Below are 19,343 nucleotides of genomic sequence, written 5' to 3' on the forward strand. Positions count from 1 at the left end.
GAGTTCAAAGCTGAGATATTGTGCATGTGGCATTAGACACACTGGAAGTTCTCTAGGCAATGGCAAAATTGCACCGGACTTGTCAAGAAAGGAAAGCGATGACAATGGAGGCCACATCCTGCGATGTTACTCATAACATGACACCATTCTACGGATATTTGATGGCAATAACAACAGAGAAACAAACCCCACCCAAGGTGGGTCTGCTTACCTGCCTCTTGTCAAGTGCTTCCATTCCCCCCAGCTGTTTGGCAACTGCGGGACGGTTTGTTTTGCCAATAGTATGTTCTGAATGCAACAGAATGGAATTTTCTATCACAAAAGGGAGCGTTTTAAAACCTCTCCACCCTGTCTTTCTAGCCTTGGTTCTTGAGATACGTGACCCGAATGGCATTCATGCTTCCAAATCTACCAGCCTTCAGGTCTCCTGCCCACTTCAATGTCTCTGCTCATTATCTCTCATTTCCCCTTCTGCCTGGAACCCCCCTCCCCCACTGGACACCCACAGTCTCTTCCTTCAACTCTGCCCAACCTACCTTTCCCAATGATGCCTTTGGCTTAGGGCACAATCTTTTGCAGGTTTAAACAGAAAAAAGCCCTACAACTCTCAGCATCCCCCCACCCCCAGCCAGCCTTTGTAGGAATTGTAGAACATTTTCCCCGTCTAAACATGCATAGGATTATACCCCAGATAACTGAAGCAAAACCTAGCTTGCTTACATCCAGCCCAGATGGCACCATTTCCCAGCGTCTCTCTCTGGTTTCTTCTCTTGCCTCTGCATCCCCTTCCTGTCCCGTTGTCAACATTTAGCTTGTAAGCTCTTTGGAGCAGGGGGCTCTCAAATTTGCATATGTTGCTCTGTGTTCACTGCTGTATCAACAACAACAAAGACCCTAAAATATACTGGGACAGAACAATTCATATGGACAAGATAATAACTTGCAATCAACCAGACATAACACTTACACATAAAAAAGAAAAACACACCTCATTTTATTTATTTATCACATTTATATACTGTTCCATAGCCGATGCTCTCTGGGCGGTTTACCAAAGTTAAAAACAGTGAACATTAAAAACAAATATAAAAAAAATTAAATCATCAAAAGCATAAAAACAACAATATCCATTTAAAACAAACTATTCTGGGGTCAGTTAAAAAACTCAGCATATGTTGTTAACTGCCTGGGAGAAGATATAAAAAAAGATCCTGCTCAAGTTAAAGGAAGCCAGATTCCAGCTGGACATCAGGAAAAACTTCCTGACTGTTAGAGCAGTGCGACAATGGAATCAGTTACCTAGGGAGGTTGTGGGCTCTCCCACACTAGAGGCCTTCAAGAGGCAGCTGGACAAGCATCTGTCGGGGATGCTTTAGGGTGGATTCCTGCATTGAGCAGGGGGTTGGACTCGATGGCCTTGTAGGCCCCTTCCAACTCTGCTATTCTATGATTCTATGATTCTATGATTCAGTACCTGCACAGTGGTTTGACTTCTCTGATGCCTAGGAGTTCCTTTGCCCTGCTTTGTACTAGCTGTTTTTTTGACTATGTGTGAGCCTAGTTAAGTGTGTACACACACACACGTAAAAGGAGTGGGTGAACTACAAGTTCCAGTGAAACCATCAAAGCGTAGATTTGCCAGTAAGTTCATTTGGAGTCAGAATTTCACCCACTGGTCTCTAGAGCTTGGATCTTGAAATTGCCTTATATGGTGATACATTGGCAGAAGACAAGATTTGCATGGGAGCTTGGCCAGCTTTTGGCAGACCGGAGAACAAACTGTGGCTCAGGATTCCTGGCAGCCTCCTACCTACTGAGTATATTCCAGTTACACTCTTGTAATGTGAATGTGGTGGCGCTTCTCCGCCCTAAATATCACTGTTTCTGTGGGCTCCCTTCCTTACGTAGGGGAGTGGAGCACACATGTCGACTACTCATGAATTGATAAGGAGATGCTGTGCCTCAGTGGTGCCTCAGTGGTAGAGCACCTGCTTTGCATGCAGAAGGTTCCAGGTTCAATACCCAACATCTCCAGCTAGGGCTGAGAAAGGATTCTACCTGAAATTCTGGACAGCCATTTTTGCCAGACACTGTTGACAATCCTGGGCTAGATGGATTCAGTATTAGGCCGCTTCCAATGTTACTACACTGTCAGGGCAAAAGTTAATTATGAAGTTAAACTGCAGCTGCTATAGGCTCTGAGGTTTATGTGAACAGACGGTGTCATCAGACAAGGGTTTTATCGCACCCTCGCTACTGCCCACTTACGGATGTTCGCGCATCCTTTAGATGACGATGTCTGCCTCCCGCACGCCTTCCGCTCATTTTTCCATTGCAAAATAGATCCCTTTTAATCTGACTTGTAAAAAAAAAGGTCTGCAGGAAAAGCGCCGAGATAAATACGCCCCCTGAATGGGCCATGTGGTCTGTTTACTTCTTTCCTCTCCAGGAAGAAAAAGGAAGTAATGGAGGACATGATTTTCCTCCAGGGGATGACACTCAGAGGCCTTAGCTAGATCTACCTGGAAGTCTGGGGGAGAGGAGGGGAGACCTCGTGTTGGGATTAACGCAAGATCTCACCCTCGTTTACACATAAGGCACGACGACCTCAGGAAGAGAGGCGTTGCACCCACCATTTTTTATTTTTAAAGGAGACAGAGTGCATGAACGCTCATGCGCAAAGGTAAGGTTTTTTAAATTTTAACTACTTTCCTCGTTTCCGCATGAGTAAACCTGCAGAAATGGGCCACAGCCTGAAACCGCAGAAAAAGCAGGCCCAAAGTGTAGGGCTGTATCCTGGGGCAAGGGAGGGATGATCTCTCCCTGATCCCGGGATCCCCTGTGCGTCATGTGGATGCACAGGGATATACCCTGGTCTAGCTAAGGCCAGAGTCTACTGAAAACAAGGAACGCAATAAACAGGGAAGACAACCCAGTGGAGTGATCCTTTACTCTATGAACCAGAAGCAAGCAATACAGAAGAGGGAGAGGCAGACAGACACTATCATGATAGTATGACGATGTTTGAAAAGTTCCTTATTTGCCCAAAGAATTCATAAAACAATCTACAGAGAAAGTAGATAGTTCGCTACATAAGGATGTTCCCAATTACACTTCCTGTTGTGCTCATCATGGGAAGCAAATGGTGTCTCATTCCAAATAGGTTCAGTCTTAGACAGAGGTGCCATCAGGGTGTCAAGTTTCCCCAAAACCTCCTGCCTTATTAGCAGACAATAAAGAAGTATGCCGTGTAATCCGCAAAGCTTTATTCAGGCAATAAACGTCTCTTCCCACCTGAAGAGAGTCTAACCTCTAGGAACTTTCCTCAAGGAAAAACTACGCAAACTAAGCGAGACAATTGTCCTTTCAAGAAAAAGGGAAAGTCCTTTCCCCTTCAAGGAGACTGGTTCTGGAGAAGCTGTTGGCAAGAGGCTAGCCGGGCTGACCGTTTTAGTCTGCGGCGTACTCTAAGATCAGCTAGCCTGGAAGTTCCCTCCCCCTCGGAAGAATACTGATTTCCCACAGACTGTGTGTTGTTAACGTTTTCAGAGATAAGGTCTGGCAAAAGTTCATTCCCAGCTGGTGAAGAGCCCGTGAGAGTCACCTCCTCCACTCCCCGTGTAGGCTGGTATGTTTCTGGCGCTGTCTCTTCTGCTTCAGAATCTGATTCCGACTGACTGCCTGGAACTCCTTCCCCCAGCCTAAGGGGAACAGGCCTAGTCGTGACACTGGGTAGGACTTTGGGGCAAATGTCCAGGACCCCACACAGCAGAATGAGCAGGAGATCCACCCAAATACAGCAGAGCTGGTGTACCATATTGGGAAGAAAGAGAAATAATACGCATTACCATCTAAAGTGGGGTTGGCGCATAAGTCCGTTAAGCCCAGGGTCTGAAATTACAGAACTGTCCTTTCCAGCGGGTTAGCAGAAAGCACGTGCTGGGGGTAATTAAGCACTTTGCTCAGAGTGATCCCAAATTGTCATCATTAATTGCTCTGTGTAGGCCGCCCTAACCCAAAGGTGCAGTTTGTCCTGATCTCCCTCATCACTCTTAATTTGCAGGTGATGAAAGATAAGAGACTTGATTAGTGCTGGGATTTTTAACCCCACAGTTGCCAGATCAAACATTGGGCATCCTTTACTTATGGCCATGAGCCTGACTTGTAGGTTGTTACATACTTTATTTTTTTTTTATTATTATTATTATTATTATTATTATTATTATTATTATTATTATTATTATTACATTTATATACCGCCCCACAGCCGAAGCTCTCTGGGCGGTTCACAACAATTAAAAATAGTAAACATTAAAAGTATACAAAAATTTAAAAAACATAAAAACAGTATAAAACAACAGTATCCATTTAAAAACATGGATTTAACCTGTGCCAAATGTTTACAGGGCTTGATTTTGAGATTGAAAATTGGCCTCTCCCTTGAGAACCAGATGGCAAATGATCAGCTAAAAGTTCAGGAGGGTACATGCTTGAGAAATCACATTCTGCTCATCACCCACAAATAGTTGTGAAGTCTTTCTTGGAAGCAGTTTTGTTCCCTGGATTCCTCCCTAGTCAGTTCAGATAGGGTGAAGGATCTTCTTCCTTGGAAGTCGTTCAGTTCTTTGGAATCGGCCTCTGAATCAGTCGAGAGAGGGCGTAGACTACAACCATCATCCCCAGACAGCATGGGCCTTGGGCAATGTGCTCTCTGGCAGGGTGCTGGTAATAATTTCTAGTTCTAACAACCCCAAAGGCATGTGTGTACATTAGATCAGAAACAGCCCCTCGACCTGTGTGTAGCAGGGAAGCTAATGCAAACCCAGGTGAAGTCTGCAATGGCACACACTCAGTCCACCATGTGAGATGACCCCACCTTCATTTCTCCACATGCACTGAGAAGGCTCCCTAGAACTGACCCTGAGACTAGCCATTGCAGGAGAAAAGAGATTGTCTTGGGCAAGCTACCTTTCATGAAAGTTGGTCCATAATTACTGATCTCACCAAGACTCCTGAGTCATTTCTGAACAATTTCAGAGTCTCATGGATAACATTTTGAAAACCAGAAACCTTGAGAATTCCCTCCCCCCCCTTTTTTTTTTTTAAAGAAAACACCCTGTAGATTTCCTCCCACCCCTTAATGCACACCCATATTTATTCCCATAAGACACTGGGAATAAATAAAGCCCTGCATACAATTGTATCTAATTCTTGGTTGTATCCCTCCTTTCAAGCAGAGGCTGCTGAATAACAGTAATCTAAAAAGGAAATGAGTCAAAACCAGATAAAGGCCACATGAACCAGTGGTGTTAGGCAAGCCACAAATTCAAGTGAAGAGGAATGACTCAGGAGATTCTTCTCAATCCTTCGATAGCTCAGCTGGTAGAGCGGAGGACTGTAGAGTGCTACCTTAGTCATCCTTAGGTCGCTGGTTCGACTCCGGCTCGAAGGAGGAATATTTTCCTTCTTCTTAGGGCAAAGCCTTCTTGGAAAGGTAGTGAAGGAAAACTGCAGCATGATAATGCAGAGGTGTAAAACCTGTATGGAATACAATAAATATGATTGTTGCATTCAGTCATAGTTTTAAGGCAAGGTGGACATTAGCAGCATTTAGAGTTCACTAACCAAAGAGAAGCTATAAACAGGAAGTCATAGACCCTGCTTGTGCTAGTTATGGAAATGTGGGATCTGGGATCTGGAACAGATTTTGGCATCCTCAAAAATCTCCAGAAGTCATAAAATAATATTTTTAACAGAACCAATCATGGCTTCCAGTGTGATATGTGAGCTTTCAGATCACACCAATCTCTACCTTAGGCTGGATGTTCATTGTTCATAGAACATCATAGTAAGGCTTGATCACAGTTTGTTTCCGCCTTAGGAGAGTAAGAAGAGCCCTGCTGGAGCAGACCAAGAATCCATCTAGTCCAGCGCTCTGTTCACACAGTGGCCAACCGGCTGTCAAAAGGAAACCCACAAGCATGACATGAGTGCAACAGCACCCTCTCACCCATGTTCCCCAGCAACTGGTGTACATAGGCATCCTGACTCTGATATTGAAGGTCGCAGAGAGCCATCAGAGCTAGTAGCCATTGATAGCCGTCTCCTCCAGGAATTGGACTAAACCCCCTTTAAAGCCATCCGAATTGGTGGCCATCACTACATTTTGTGGTAGCAAATTCCATAGTTTATGTGCTGTGTGAAGAAGTACTTTTATCTGTCCTAAATCTCCCACCAACCAGCTTCATGGGATGACCCCAGGGTTCTAGGATTATGAGAGAAGGAGAAAAATGTCTCCCTATCCACATTCTCTACATTGTGCATAAATTTTGTATCATGTCTCTCCTTACTCGCCTTTCTTCCAAACTAAACGATCACAGTTGCTGAAACCATTCCTCATAGGGGTGCTGTTCCAGCCACTTGGGGCAGATCTAGACAGCGTCCTGAAGGCGCCTGCGTGCGCCTCCAGTGCGCCCCGAAACTCCTTGTGTAGATCCTTGTGGAGGCAGAGGAGGAGGCATCGGCGTCAGCCCCCATCGCCCCTCGCGGGGATGGGGCGAAAAGTTTCCGGCCTCGGCGGCTTCGCTGGGGAATCCGCCCTGGGTAGCTCTTTCGCCGGCAGCAGGAGGCCGGCGGGGAGGTGGGCGGCGGCGGCCGGATTCCCCAGCGAAGCCGCCGAGGCCGGAAACTTTTTGCCCCATCCCCGCGAGGGGCGATGGGGGCCGACGCCGATGCCTCCTCCTCCGCCTCCAGGATCTACACAAGGAGTTTTGGGGCGCACTTCAGGACGCTGTCTAGATCTGCCCCAGATCATTTTAGTTGCCCTCTATATTTTTTCCAGCTCTACCATATCTTTTTTTTTTAGATGGGATTACCAGAACTGTACAGAGTATTCAAAGTGTGGTCACACCATAGATTTGTAGAAAGCCCTTTGCAGACTAACTAAGAGGGGGCTTAGGGTGTGTACGTATGTTGCATGCAGTGTGCTTTGCAAAATAGACGACACCACCACTACCACCACCGTGTCCTTCCACGCAAACCTCACCCATCACAACAATAGGCATTTGCTAGTCAACCCACATCAAAGCCATTTCCGGAGTTCCATCTCTTTGTCACATTGTAGCTGGTTCGGCCAATAAATGGAACTCAGGGTGAGGCAAAGCAGGCCTTGAGCATCTGTATGATTATCTTCCTCAATTATCTTCACTCTAGTGCAGCTACAAACACGAGATGGTTTACACAAGATGAAAATAGCACACCGGCTCTGCCCCCAGGCTTACAATCGCAGGACCAAATTAAACGTGCCAATTTGCAGATCCTTGAATACCACCTTGCCCATATTTAAAATGTTAATAATAGCAGCTGCAGGGGACATTTTGCTGTTGTTATGAAAGGGTGGGAAGGAAAGAAAATTCAAAGCAGAGGAAAGAGGTTTGAGGGGGGGGGAAAGCAGGAAGTCCAAGTAAATGAGTGAGTTGAAATAGCAAAAGAATGAACAAGGGTTTTACTTGTATCAGAAGAGAGGAAAAGGTACAGTTTTAAAGAAGTGAGACCTCATCCAGGAGGAAACAGCTGAGAAAACACCAGAGATTGTAGAGTAAGGTCATGCAAAGATCTCACTGGCTTTCTTATCATGCGCAAATTCCTCACCCATACCTTCAGAGCTCTCCATGCTTTGCTCCATTCTGTCCTTTCGCCCTTGTTTCTTGTGCCTTTTGCAGGACCTCTTCTCCCCCACTTTTGTAGAACTTATAGAGTGTCGCCAGACAATGACAGACGTCCGCCTCCCACACCTCTCCCTCTCCTCCTGGTCTTCTTTCTGCCACAAATAAGACCCTGGTAGATCCGATTTGGGGGGGGGGGGAATGCGCTACCATTTCTTGCTGTGTGCAGGAAAGGCAGTGCGATAAAAACACCCACTGAATGGGCCACGTGGTCATTGCTTACTCTCACGTTCTTTCCCTGTGTGAAGAAAAAGGAAGCATCATGGGAATTTGTATTTAATGCAATTTGTTAGAATGCAACTTGGGTAATTTTGATCAAGTACAATCTTGCTTTTATTTTATTTTTGTACATTTCATTTCAAATGCTAAGGCCGGTGGCTGATGCAAATAAAGGAATCTCTCTAAAAAAAACAACAGTAAGGAAACATGATCCCCATTGCCACAAATAGCTTATCCATGTGAACCAGGAACTGATTTATCCAGATAAATAAACCATTCTTTCTACCTTCTTTGTATCTCTATGTGTTTCCTCCTCCTCCCTCTCTTTTTTCAGTCATTTCATTCTATTTCTGATTCCCACCTGGTTTCCCCCTCCTCTCAGTCATGTAACATTTCGTGCCACTGAATTATCAGGTCACTGTCCCCCCCCCCATCCTTTTAGGGTTTCTCCCCCTAAAGATCAAACCCTGGGGTATCTGCTGATATATATCTCTGCTGTGTGGTGGCGGTGGTGGTGATACAGTTTTGCCTCCAGCTCCACATTCTTGGAAAGGTTAGTACTTGAATGAATTATTCATTACTGTTATAGCTTGATTTCTAATACCTTTTTCTAAATAAATAAATAAATATTCGGGGCATGGGGGTGGGCAATCTGCCTCTCTGTGCAGATCCTTGAAAAATACCTGCTTTCCCTTTGCTTCACAATCATGATTCATCATAATTGGCACTGTGTTGGGTTTTAGGACAATGCAGTTTGTGTATCTTATTTTAAAAGGAACCTGGGTTGTGGCTTTTGAACTTCCTCGAAGTTTTTATTTCCTCCAAGACGGAAATGCTTCTCTCATGTATAATATCTGTGGAATGCCACAAAAGGGATTGGTCCCTTGGCATCCCAGCTCATTTGAGAGACAGCGGCCGTCACAATAACCCAGAGCTATTTCTGTCTTGGCGTGCATGCCGGCTTATTAACTTCCCTGGCATGCTCAGGCAATCGCTTTATGCCCATTTTACATGTGGCGACACTGAGGCTCGGAAGTGACCAGACCAGAATTTTAGACGCTGAGTCAGGAAATGGAGGCAACATTTGAGGAGAGGATATATTACCATTCCAGCCCTGCTTGGAAGCCTGACTGCACTGCCCGAGAGCACAGGAGGCTCTGGAGAAGCACCACCTTTAGAAGAGAACTGCAGATTATCAATGTAATTTGGGCCTTAGCTAGACCGAAGGTTTATCCTGGGATTGTCCCGGGGTCATCCCTGTTCATGTAAATGACACACAGGCTATCCCGGAAGTAGGCAGGGACGACCCCGGGATAAACCTTAGCACTAGCTAAGGCCACAGACAACAATGCAGTGAAAACAGAGGAGGCACGTGTGGTCTATGTTAACCACGCCTCACCAGTTTGAAGCCACTACATGCAGTCTAATGGTGTCTATGCATGTTTACCTCAGACATAATTCCCACTGGATTAAACAGGACATTCTCTTAATTAAATGCAGGCAACCTTTAAATGGTAACAACATTTAGGAGGACAGCAATGACAAGGCAGGGGAGTTCTCTCTGCATATTTGTGGGCCGGTGCTACGGATTTGCTGTGGGCATGACTTCCCTACTGATAGTCCTCTTACTGACAAGAGTCACCAGCAGCAGCCCATGGATTCCTGAGAGGCTTCCACCAGACAGGAGGACCCTTCTGACCCACCTAGTCTGCCCAGCTGCTTGAGGAGTTTGAGGCCCAGACTGAAAGGTGCTCTGGGTTTTCTTGCCCAGCCCAGGAATATAGAACTCAACAAAAACCTTGTGTGGGGGTGGGGTGGGGGGACACGGACACACACACTGATGACACAAGTGGTAACTTTAACCGTGTGGTCCTTCGCACGGTTAAAGAGATATAAAGAGGTGCCCAGCCCTCTTTATATCTGGTCACTCTAGTATAGCTCCTGCAGCTTTAACTGTGGTGATGAAAAGGGAATTTCACCAGGTTCTCTATATATACAAATGACACCTGCTGAAATTCCCTTTTCTATGCAACTGTTAAAGATAAAGGAGCCCTGTCCTCCTTTTCATATGGTCACCCTAAAGGTGAGTGCACAACTGCTCCCTATGGTGAGCTACCAGAACCACAACCTGGAATGTCTTCCAGGGCAAGTCTCAGGATCTGGATTGGCCCCTATTATTTTGTACCTGTTTTACTATAACAATTCCCAGAAGAGTACCCATGTTAGTCTCTTGCAGCGAAAACAACAAAGACCCTTGTGGCAGCTTAAAGACTAACAAGGAAATTGTAAAGACAAACACATTTATTCCAGCACAAGCTTTTCTGGACACTATCCACTTCATCAGATGCATGTAGTGTTAATCTACAATTGGCAGATTTTGTGAATTGCAACCATTAAGGGAATCATCACCATCTGTACTTTTAGCATTTCAATTCCCTCTGACAACACAGTTTACACCCACCCACCCCATCATGTGTATATAACTTTGCTAGTTTGAGGATAACACTTCACACATCTGATGAAGCAGGCAGCTTCCATGAAAGTTTATGCTAAAATAAATTTGTTAGTCTTCAAGGTTGTTTATTTTGCAGTATGAGTCGCCCTGAGAACATCTCGTTATAGGGCAGCATATCAAATAAACAAATAAATAAATACACCTTCATCTTAACACTGGCCTTTTTGTTGAATGACTGATAAACTCTCACGGGATCTTATTTAAGGCGAGGTGTTTAGTCTCTGCCATTCTGGCAGAACCAGAAAAGCTGAGTTTTTGGAATGTAGTTACATAACAATCGCAACGCAATCAGGGGTGCAAATATTCCTTCTCCTGTCACAGCTTACCTGTGCTTTTTTGATTTCTGATAGGATGAGATAATAGGCCAGAAGTCTTGGGAACAGTACACCTGTGTTGTTGGGGGAGCAATTAGACTGATAATTAAGCAAGCTAATTCCCTGAGCAGCTTTGGCGGCCACTCCCTTTTCAGCCCTAGATCTCCCAGAGGTTTGTTCATTATAAATCAATTGAGGTTTAGCAGACTCGAAATAGCCTCATGACAGATGAATCAGCTAGATGATGGCTAAATTTTTTGCCCTCTTGTTGAATGAGTGGTAGGTCGTGTGGCCTGCCTCAGGTATTTTAGAATACCAGGTTCCTGTGCTCTTAATTGCTATGTGATACAAGTAGTTCACGATCCAACACAGCAAGCTTTTCCCTATCACAGCAGCTCCATGCAAGGAAATCTTTGTCTTTCATGCTCACTACTGATTTCTTTGTCCCAGTCAAGAAAGACCATCATATAAAAAGCCTTCCTTGGTGGTGGTTTTCAAATGTATGATGAACTGCCTAGCGAACCTTGACTATTGGGCAGTATACAAATTTAATTAATTAATGCTGGATCAAACCAAGGGTCCAGCTAGTCCAGCACTCTGTTCACACAGTGGCCAACCAGCTGTTGACCAGGGACCAACAAAGCAGGACATGGTGCAACAGCACCCTCCCACCCATGTTCCCCAGCAACTGGTGCACACAGGCTTACTGCCTCGGATATTGGAGGTAGCACATAACCATTAGGACTAGTAGCCATTGATAGCCTTCTCCTCCAAGAATTTATCTAACCCCTGTTTAAAGCCTTCCAATTAGTGGAGGAAAGGTATTTGGATCCCCTACAAGCCTTCCCCAACATGGCAGCTTCCATATATGCTGGACCATCACCCTCTGCCAGCATGACTAGGGCTGATTGGAGTTGTAGTCCAACATACCTGAAGGGCACCAGGTTGCAGAAGGCTGCCCTACAACATCTCGCCTATGAGGAAAGGTTACAACACCTGTGATTGTTTCACTTGGAAAAAAAGGTGGCTAAGGGGAGACATGATAGAGGTGAACAAAATTATGCGTGGTGTGGAGAATATGGACAGGGAGACATCCCATGATTCAGGACAGATAAAAGGAAGTCCTTCTTCACACAGTGCATAGTTAAACTCTGAAATTCACTACCACAGGATGTGGTGATGGCCACCCATTTGGAAGGCTTTAAACAGGAGTTGGATAAATTCCTGGAGGAGAAGGCTATCAGTGGCAACTAGTCCTGATAGTTCTATGCTACCTCCAGTATCCGAGGCACTATGCCAATGTACAGTAGTTGCTGGGGAACATGGGTGAGAGGAGGGTGCTGTTGCACTGAGGTTTTGTGGGTTCCTGGTCAACAGCTAGTTGGCCTGTTAACAGAGTGCTGAACTAGATGGTCTGATCTAGCATGGCTCTTCTTAGGTTCTTATGTAGAGAGGCAAACGATGGCACCACAGTAAAGACCCTCTTCCTGGTTTTGGGCAATTGGGCTGTTTGGGGGGATGCTGGGAGCTGTAGTCCAACACATGTGGACAGCCCTCGGTTGGGGGAGGCTGCTGTAGAATGTGGCACAACCAGGAGAGCTTGTGGTAATAATAATAGTGGCTGGGCAGCTCCAAATGGGAGGAGGCCTTCTCTCAGATATCTTGTTTGTGTCGTTATAGGTTAATGCCCAAACCTTAAGCCTGGCCCAAGAGCAATTTGGCAACCAGTACAGTTCTTTCAACAGCCATGTTGCTAGACGCCTCACACAACAACCTCACTGCTACATTCAGCACTAAGTGCAGCTTCCAGACCACACGTAAGGGCAGTTCCACACAGAGCATGTTACAATATGCTCTACGTGTGTGTGTGGGGTGGGTGGGTGGGTTGTTTTTGTGTTTTGTCTGTTTTGTGTGTGTGCGTGCGTTTTGCAATCCAACACAAAACAAACAAGAAAATTAAAGCATGCCGTGTAAGCATTATAATTGTTCAAAACACCTTTAATAAAAAGAAAGGAAAGACTCAATGCTTCTATTTCAATGATATACCTTAACATAAAGCCACATCTCTAAATAAGGATCCAAAAGAAATAGATGCCTCCTGAAAAGATCTCAGCTTCTGCAACCCCAAATCCAAAGCGTTGGAATGAGTCGTGGACGGCAGAAGAGAGTGCTCTGGCGGAAGGGGAGCTTGGCTTGTCCAAGCCAAGTCCAGCTTAAAGATAAAGAGCTTAAAGATAAAGTTTTTCCTAAAGCTTTTTCTTTTTCCTAAAGCTTTTAAAACTTGATTTTGCTCTGACTTTATACTGACTTTATACAGCGGGGGCAGGGCGGAGCGGCCCGATCCGAAAAATGGCGGATCTGCAAGTGAAGCGGAGCGGGGGGTCCATGCACACCCCTAGTAAACAGGCACAGGGTAGAGTAAAACTAACACAGCAAAAGGGCAACAGTTGCACAGAGAACAAGAACAGACAATGCTGAAAAGCACACAACTGTTTATACAATACAATGAAAGTTTTTATATAAGACAAAAAGTTAAACTACATGATTTCACACACATGTCTTAGTTTTTTACAAAATCATAGGTGAATTAGGGTGACCATATGAAAAGGAGGACAGGGCTCCTGTATCTTTAACAGTTGCATAGAAAAGGGAATTTCAGCAGGTGTCATTTGTATATATGGAGAACCTGGTGAAATTCCCTCTTCATCACAACAGTTAAAGCTGCAGGAGCTATACTAGAGTGACCAGGTTCAAAAGAGGGCAGGGCACCTGCAGCTTTAACTGGTGTGATGAAGAGGAAATTTCACCAGGTTCCCCATATATACAAATGACACCTGCAGAAATTCCCTTTTCAATGCAACTGTTAAAGATACAGGAGCCCTGTCCTCCTTTTCATATGGTCACTGTAGGTGAATACACCTGTCTATAGCACAGCCGTTCTTGAATCATTTGGATTACTTGCCGGGGATGGAGAAAAAAAACTTGTTTTGGAGGGCTGTAATTAAAAACAGTAGGGGAGGACAATTTAAAGTCTGCAAACCCACACTGCCACGGCATAGCTCATTTACAACGATAATGACATTGTTTTTCTGACTAAGTTTTGTGAGAAACAAAACAGGATTTACACCGGATGCCTGTAGAAAAGCAACTTGTTTATTCAATTATTCTATTTTATATTCACCTATGATTTTGCAAAAAAAAAAAACCTAACAGATGTGTGTGATATCACATAGTTTGACTTTTTGTCTTATATAAAACTTTCGTTGTATTGTATAAAAGCAATTCTACTTGTGTATAGTTGTATGCTTTTCAGCATTGTCTGTTCTTGTTCATATGAAAAGGAGGGCAGGGTTTCTGTATCTTTAACAGTTGTATTGAAATGGGAATTTCAGCAGGTGTCATTTGTATGCGTGCAGCACCTGGTGAAATTCCCTTTTCATCACAATAGTTAAATGCAGTTAAAGCTGCAGGAGCCCTGCCCTGTTTTGTATCTGTGCACTCGAGTATAACTCCTGCAGCTTTAACTATTGTGATGAAGAGGGAATTTCACCCAGTGCTGCATGCATACAAATGACACCTGCTGAAATTCCCTTTTCTACACAACTGTTAAAGATACAGGATCCCTGTCTTCCTTTTCATATGGTCACCCTAACAATGTATACTCATGGGAGGCTAATGAGTGCTGCTCTGCTGCTCCCAGATTATGGAATGACCTGCCAGGAGAGATTCGTCAACTTAACAGTCTTCTGGATTTTAAGAAAGCTACAAAGATTGATCTCTTCCGGCAGGCCTACCCAGTTGAATTTTAAGATGCCTTTTTAATAATGTGCTCCTTTTAATAATGTATTAATTTAAAATGTTTTAATTATATGTATTTTATGGCATTTGCATTTATGTTGTACCCCACCTTGATCCAGAGGAAGAGGCAGGTAACAATAATAATAAAGAAATTATTATTATTATTATTATTATTATTATTATTATTATTATTATTATTATTATTATTATTATTATTTCTAAGATAATTCAGTGTCGAACCTCCAATGGCTTTTGGTTCAAGTCACCATGCAACACTAGATGTTGGATTCCCCACCCACCCCATCCTTGTATGTTTCATTAACTCTTTTCCCAGGTAAACAGAAAACCCCCACCAAGAAATCCAGTGAAACTATGAGAGAACTCTGCACTCAAGTTCATCTAATCTCTGATCATTTGCACTGCTACACAGCTTAGTTTCCCTTTTATTTTTGGGAAGGCAACAAAGAATATAAAAATATAATATGGTTGTTCTCAGATGGAGAGATTGCATTCTCTTGGAATATACAACCATGTGGAACTTGCACTCAGCGGTTGAAAGGTGGAAATGCTTTTGTTTCTCCATAGCTAAAGTGAAATTACATTGGTTAAAGCTGAAACAATTATCAATCTGAAATACTGTTGGAGCTGAACCAAATTCTTGCTTCAGTTGAAAGCTTGACATGCCATCTAAATAAATAAATTTTAAAAAGTAATTGGATTAACATCTTTTAAAACTTCATCTCAAATTTCAATATCCACATTGTAATGTCAACACAAGAATGCCGAGTTTTGTAACTTTAAACTTCCAGGACCCACTCCTCAAAATGTAATTTCTATGGCAGGATCTAGAATCTCTCTCCAAAATTTGAATGTTGGATTTTGACTTTTAAAATGTATACTCTAGGCTTTAAATATTTTGCATATTTTGAATTTTCAACTTGAGATCTGCAATATATATATTTATTTTGGGGTAGAATCCTACACATGGTTAGACAGACAAAAAGTCTCACAACTTGTGAGGAGACCAGATTCCTGGTTTCTCTTTAGAGGTGGGAGTGGAAGTGGTGGGTCTTGTTTGGTATAATTGTGAACCGTGACGCACTTTCAGGCTGCAATCCAATACACATTTACAGGATTGGGACCTACTTCTGAGTACGCATGTGTAGGATGGGGCCATGTTTGAGCAGTGAGCAGGGCCAAAGGCAAAAAGTAGGGTGACCCTATGAAAAGGAGGACACGGCTCCTTGCTCCTGTATCTTTAACAGTTGTACAGAAAAGGGAATTTCAGCAGGTGTTATTTATATGCATGCAGCACCTGGTGAAATTCCCTCTTCATCACAACTGTTAAAGCTGCAGGAGCCCTGCCCTCTTGACCAGATACTAAAGAAGTCAGGAATACAACACACAAATAAATAACCTTCCTCCCCTTACTAGCCAAGGCATGGTGGGTTGAACACCCTCTCACAGGTCATCCTCATCTGATAACCCTGGAAAAATATCCTGTTAGAGCAGTACAACAATGGAACCAGTTACCTAGGGAGGTTGTGGGCTCTCCCACTCTAGAAGCCTTCAAGAGGCAGCTGGACAACCATCTGTGAGGGATGCTTTAGGGTGGATTCCTGTATTGAGCAGGGGGTTGGACTCGATGGTCTTATAGGCCCCTTCCAACTCTACTATCCTATGATTCTATAATTCTATGATTCTATGATTTGGGGAGTTTCTCCCAAAAGTGCTCCATCACTTCATCCTGATTTGGGAAGGATTGCTGCTTCACTTATAATGATTGTGTGAATCATGAGAGATCAGAGACATCGTATTGCATCCCCCTTTCCAACATCAGTGTCGCATTAGTGCCCTGATCCACACAGCATGGTGTGTGTGCGCATGCACTGCCATGTGCAGGGATCTCCGCACTCTCTGCTGCGGGGTAGGTGATGGGCAGGCACTGGTTTAGGAGTGCAGCAAGCAGAAGAAGGTTATGAAGTGGGGTTTAGGGTGACCAACTGTCAGGATTTGCCTGGATTTGTCCTGGTTTTTGTTCTTTCCATGGTGTCAGGGGGGATTTTCTATAATTTTCAAAAATGTCCTGGAATGACACACCTTCCCCTTTAAGGCTGCCATTAGCATGGCAGGAGGGAATGACATGCTTTCTTGAGGCACATCATTCCCCCACCCCGAGCTCCAATTGAGGTCTTAAAGGGGAAAGTGGGTCATTCGTGGACATTATAGAAAAGGCCCCACTTGGAGTGGATGGTGGTGGTGCAGAATGAAATCCTTTCCCCTCCTCCACTCCAATCGGGTTCTTTAAGGTGGCAGGGGAATAACGTGCTTTCTGCAGGACTCAGAAAGCTGCTTCCCCCCACACACACTAGGTGTCCTCTTTTTTGGTTTCCCAAATATGGTCACCCTAGTGGGGTTCCACCCACCCACAGGCTCAAAAAGAAATTTGAGAATCACCAGCCAAGGGAGAGCGGGGTGGGGTGGGGTGGGGGGCACAGTTTTGTTCTGTGGCCTCCTGTTAAATCAGTCAACGACTTGCAACTGACACATTTGGGAGGAGCTGTTTGTGAGCCATTGCCTAAGATCCCCGAGGGAAAGAGTAGTTATGTCTGTTTATTAAGAACTGGTGCACCTGTATAAATAGAACAACAAGATCTGACTCATTAACAACTGCTCTGTTGGGAAACCAGACTGTTGTGCATTGATGAACTACTGCACAGGGGAACCGTTTAGGGTCAAAAACACAGGACATGGGGCTCCTGCACAGACCCATGGTTGGGTTTTTTTGGGGGGTGGGGGTAGCCCCATATGTATCTAAAACAGGGGTGAGCAGATTTCAGGTTTGTTGTATCTACTTTTGTTTCTTACTAGAAACCTAAGAGCCACCAACTAGAGCCTGGTGCAAGGATTAAAGAACAGAGTGCCTCTGAGCACACTGTGAGCCCAGGAATTTCTCTTCAGTGCCAGAACTGAGCTGAGCTTACATAAAAGTCCACCCCAGGTTACCCTAAACAGTCTTCATTTTAGCAGCTAGATTTAGTGGGGTAAAGTCACGTTGTTATTAAACAAATAAGGATGCAATTCTATGCCTGATTAGACAGAAAAACTCCTGTGCCTGGCTGGGGAATGCTGGGATAGGATTATTCCCTAAGAGTCAGAAATACTTTTTTGACCTATTGCAAATCACCCTTTGATCTACTGGTACGTAGAACAGATCCCTGATCTAAAGTAGAGTTCATAAAGCGGAAAGCACACTCAACTGATTGTCATGGGAGCTACTTCTACGAGTAGGGTGACCATATGAAAAGGAGGACAGGGCTCCTGTATCTTCAACAGTTGTATTGAAAAGGGAATTTCAGCAGGTGTCATTTGTATACATGCAGCACCTGGTGAAATTCCCTCTTCATCACAACAGTTCCAGTTGCAGGAGCTGTACTAGAGTGACCAGATACAAAAGAGGACAGGGCTCCTGCAGCTTTAACTGTTGTGGTGAAGAGGGAGTTTCACCAGGTGCTGCATGCATACAAATAACACCTGATGAAATTCCTTTTTCAATATAATTGTTAAAGATACAGGAGCCCTGAGCTCCTTTTCATATGGTCACCCTAACTATGAGGAAACTGGACAATGACATCAACTACCGGAGACCAGAGGGGACTGTCATAAACACCTGAACATATCCATAGTATAAAGTACCTTTCTGTGGAATTCTAGTTCTAAAGCTCTTTTGGAACTAATACTGGCCGAAAAGATGGCCATAGTAAACATTAGTTACACAGAGCATCAGTGACACTACACCAAATCTATTCTGCCCTTCCTCTAAAACCTATTGCAGTGCAGACACCCTGGACATACTTCCATAGAACACAAGGATTAATGCAGGGATGTTATTGGACTGCAACTCCCGTCAGCCCTAGCCAATAGTGTGGGATGCTGTTGCAGTCCAACCCCTTCTCTTACCCTGCCTTAAGGACTGAGGGTGCATTTGTTCACAAGAAGCATTCATTTCTATGAATATGGCAACAGCATGCTAGTCCTCATGAACCGTCACACATTTTGCACTCTTTAATACAGTTGGTTCAATCTGGGAAATGAACTCGTTTGCACATGGTTTTCCTCTCTGCAATGATAGAGGCCTGAAGCTGTCCGAGTCTTGCATTTTGTCTTGATCTGTAGCATGTATTCCAAATGTGATCACAACTACAGATTTTCAGAAAGGCATTATGATACTGGCAATTTTATTTTTTGATTCCTTTCCTAATGATCCCCAGCATAGAAATTTCCTGTTTCACAGCAGTCACACAATGGGTGGACATTTCCATGGAGCTGTTCACCACTACCCCAGGATCCCCTTTTCTGGTCAGTCAGCCCGTCAACATACATGTGAAGTTGGGATTGTTTTGCTCCAAAGTGCAGCCCTTTACACTTGCTTAAATTGAACCACACCTGCCATTTAATGCACATTTCCCCATTTTGGAGTGACCCTGTTCACACAACACGCTAACCCAGACTCAGTGGTTGAGTGTGGGGTTGTTTGTTGAACCATGGGTTAGTGTGTTGTCTGAACCCAGGACATTTTCCACAGGGCAGCTTGTTAACCATGCACTGTGGCTTGTTAACCACCCTGAATAATCCAAGAACAAACCATGGGTTCTTAAGGTGGCTTGTTCGAGGGGAAAAAAGGCCACACTGCATGGTTGACAAGCCAACTGCGTGAAAAATGTTCTGGGTTCAGACAATATGCTAAATCATGGTTCAATAAACAACCCTCAG

At 44.2% G+C, this 19,343-nt stretch overlaps 1 non-coding gene across 1 annotated transcript; it reads left to right on the forward strand.

The window, feature by feature from the left end:
* Positions 1-5,364: 5,364 nt before the first annotated feature.
* TRNAY-GUA (transfer RNA tyrosine (anticodon GUA)) lies at positions 5,365-5,452 on the forward strand. The gene is given in 2 exon segments: positions 5,365-5,401; positions 5,417-5,452. It is a non-coding gene; the product is annotated as a tRNA-Tyr (tRNA).
* Positions 5,453-19,343: the final 13,891 nt, after the last annotated feature.

Source organism: Elgaria multicarinata, chromosome 3 (assembly GCF_023053635.1).
Source record: "Elgaria multicarinata webbii isolate HBS135686 ecotype San Diego chromosome 3, rElgMul1.1.pri, whole genome shotgun sequence".
Classification (NCBI taxonomy): Eukaryota; Metazoa; Chordata; class Lepidosauria; order Squamata; family Anguidae; genus Elgaria; species Elgaria multicarinata.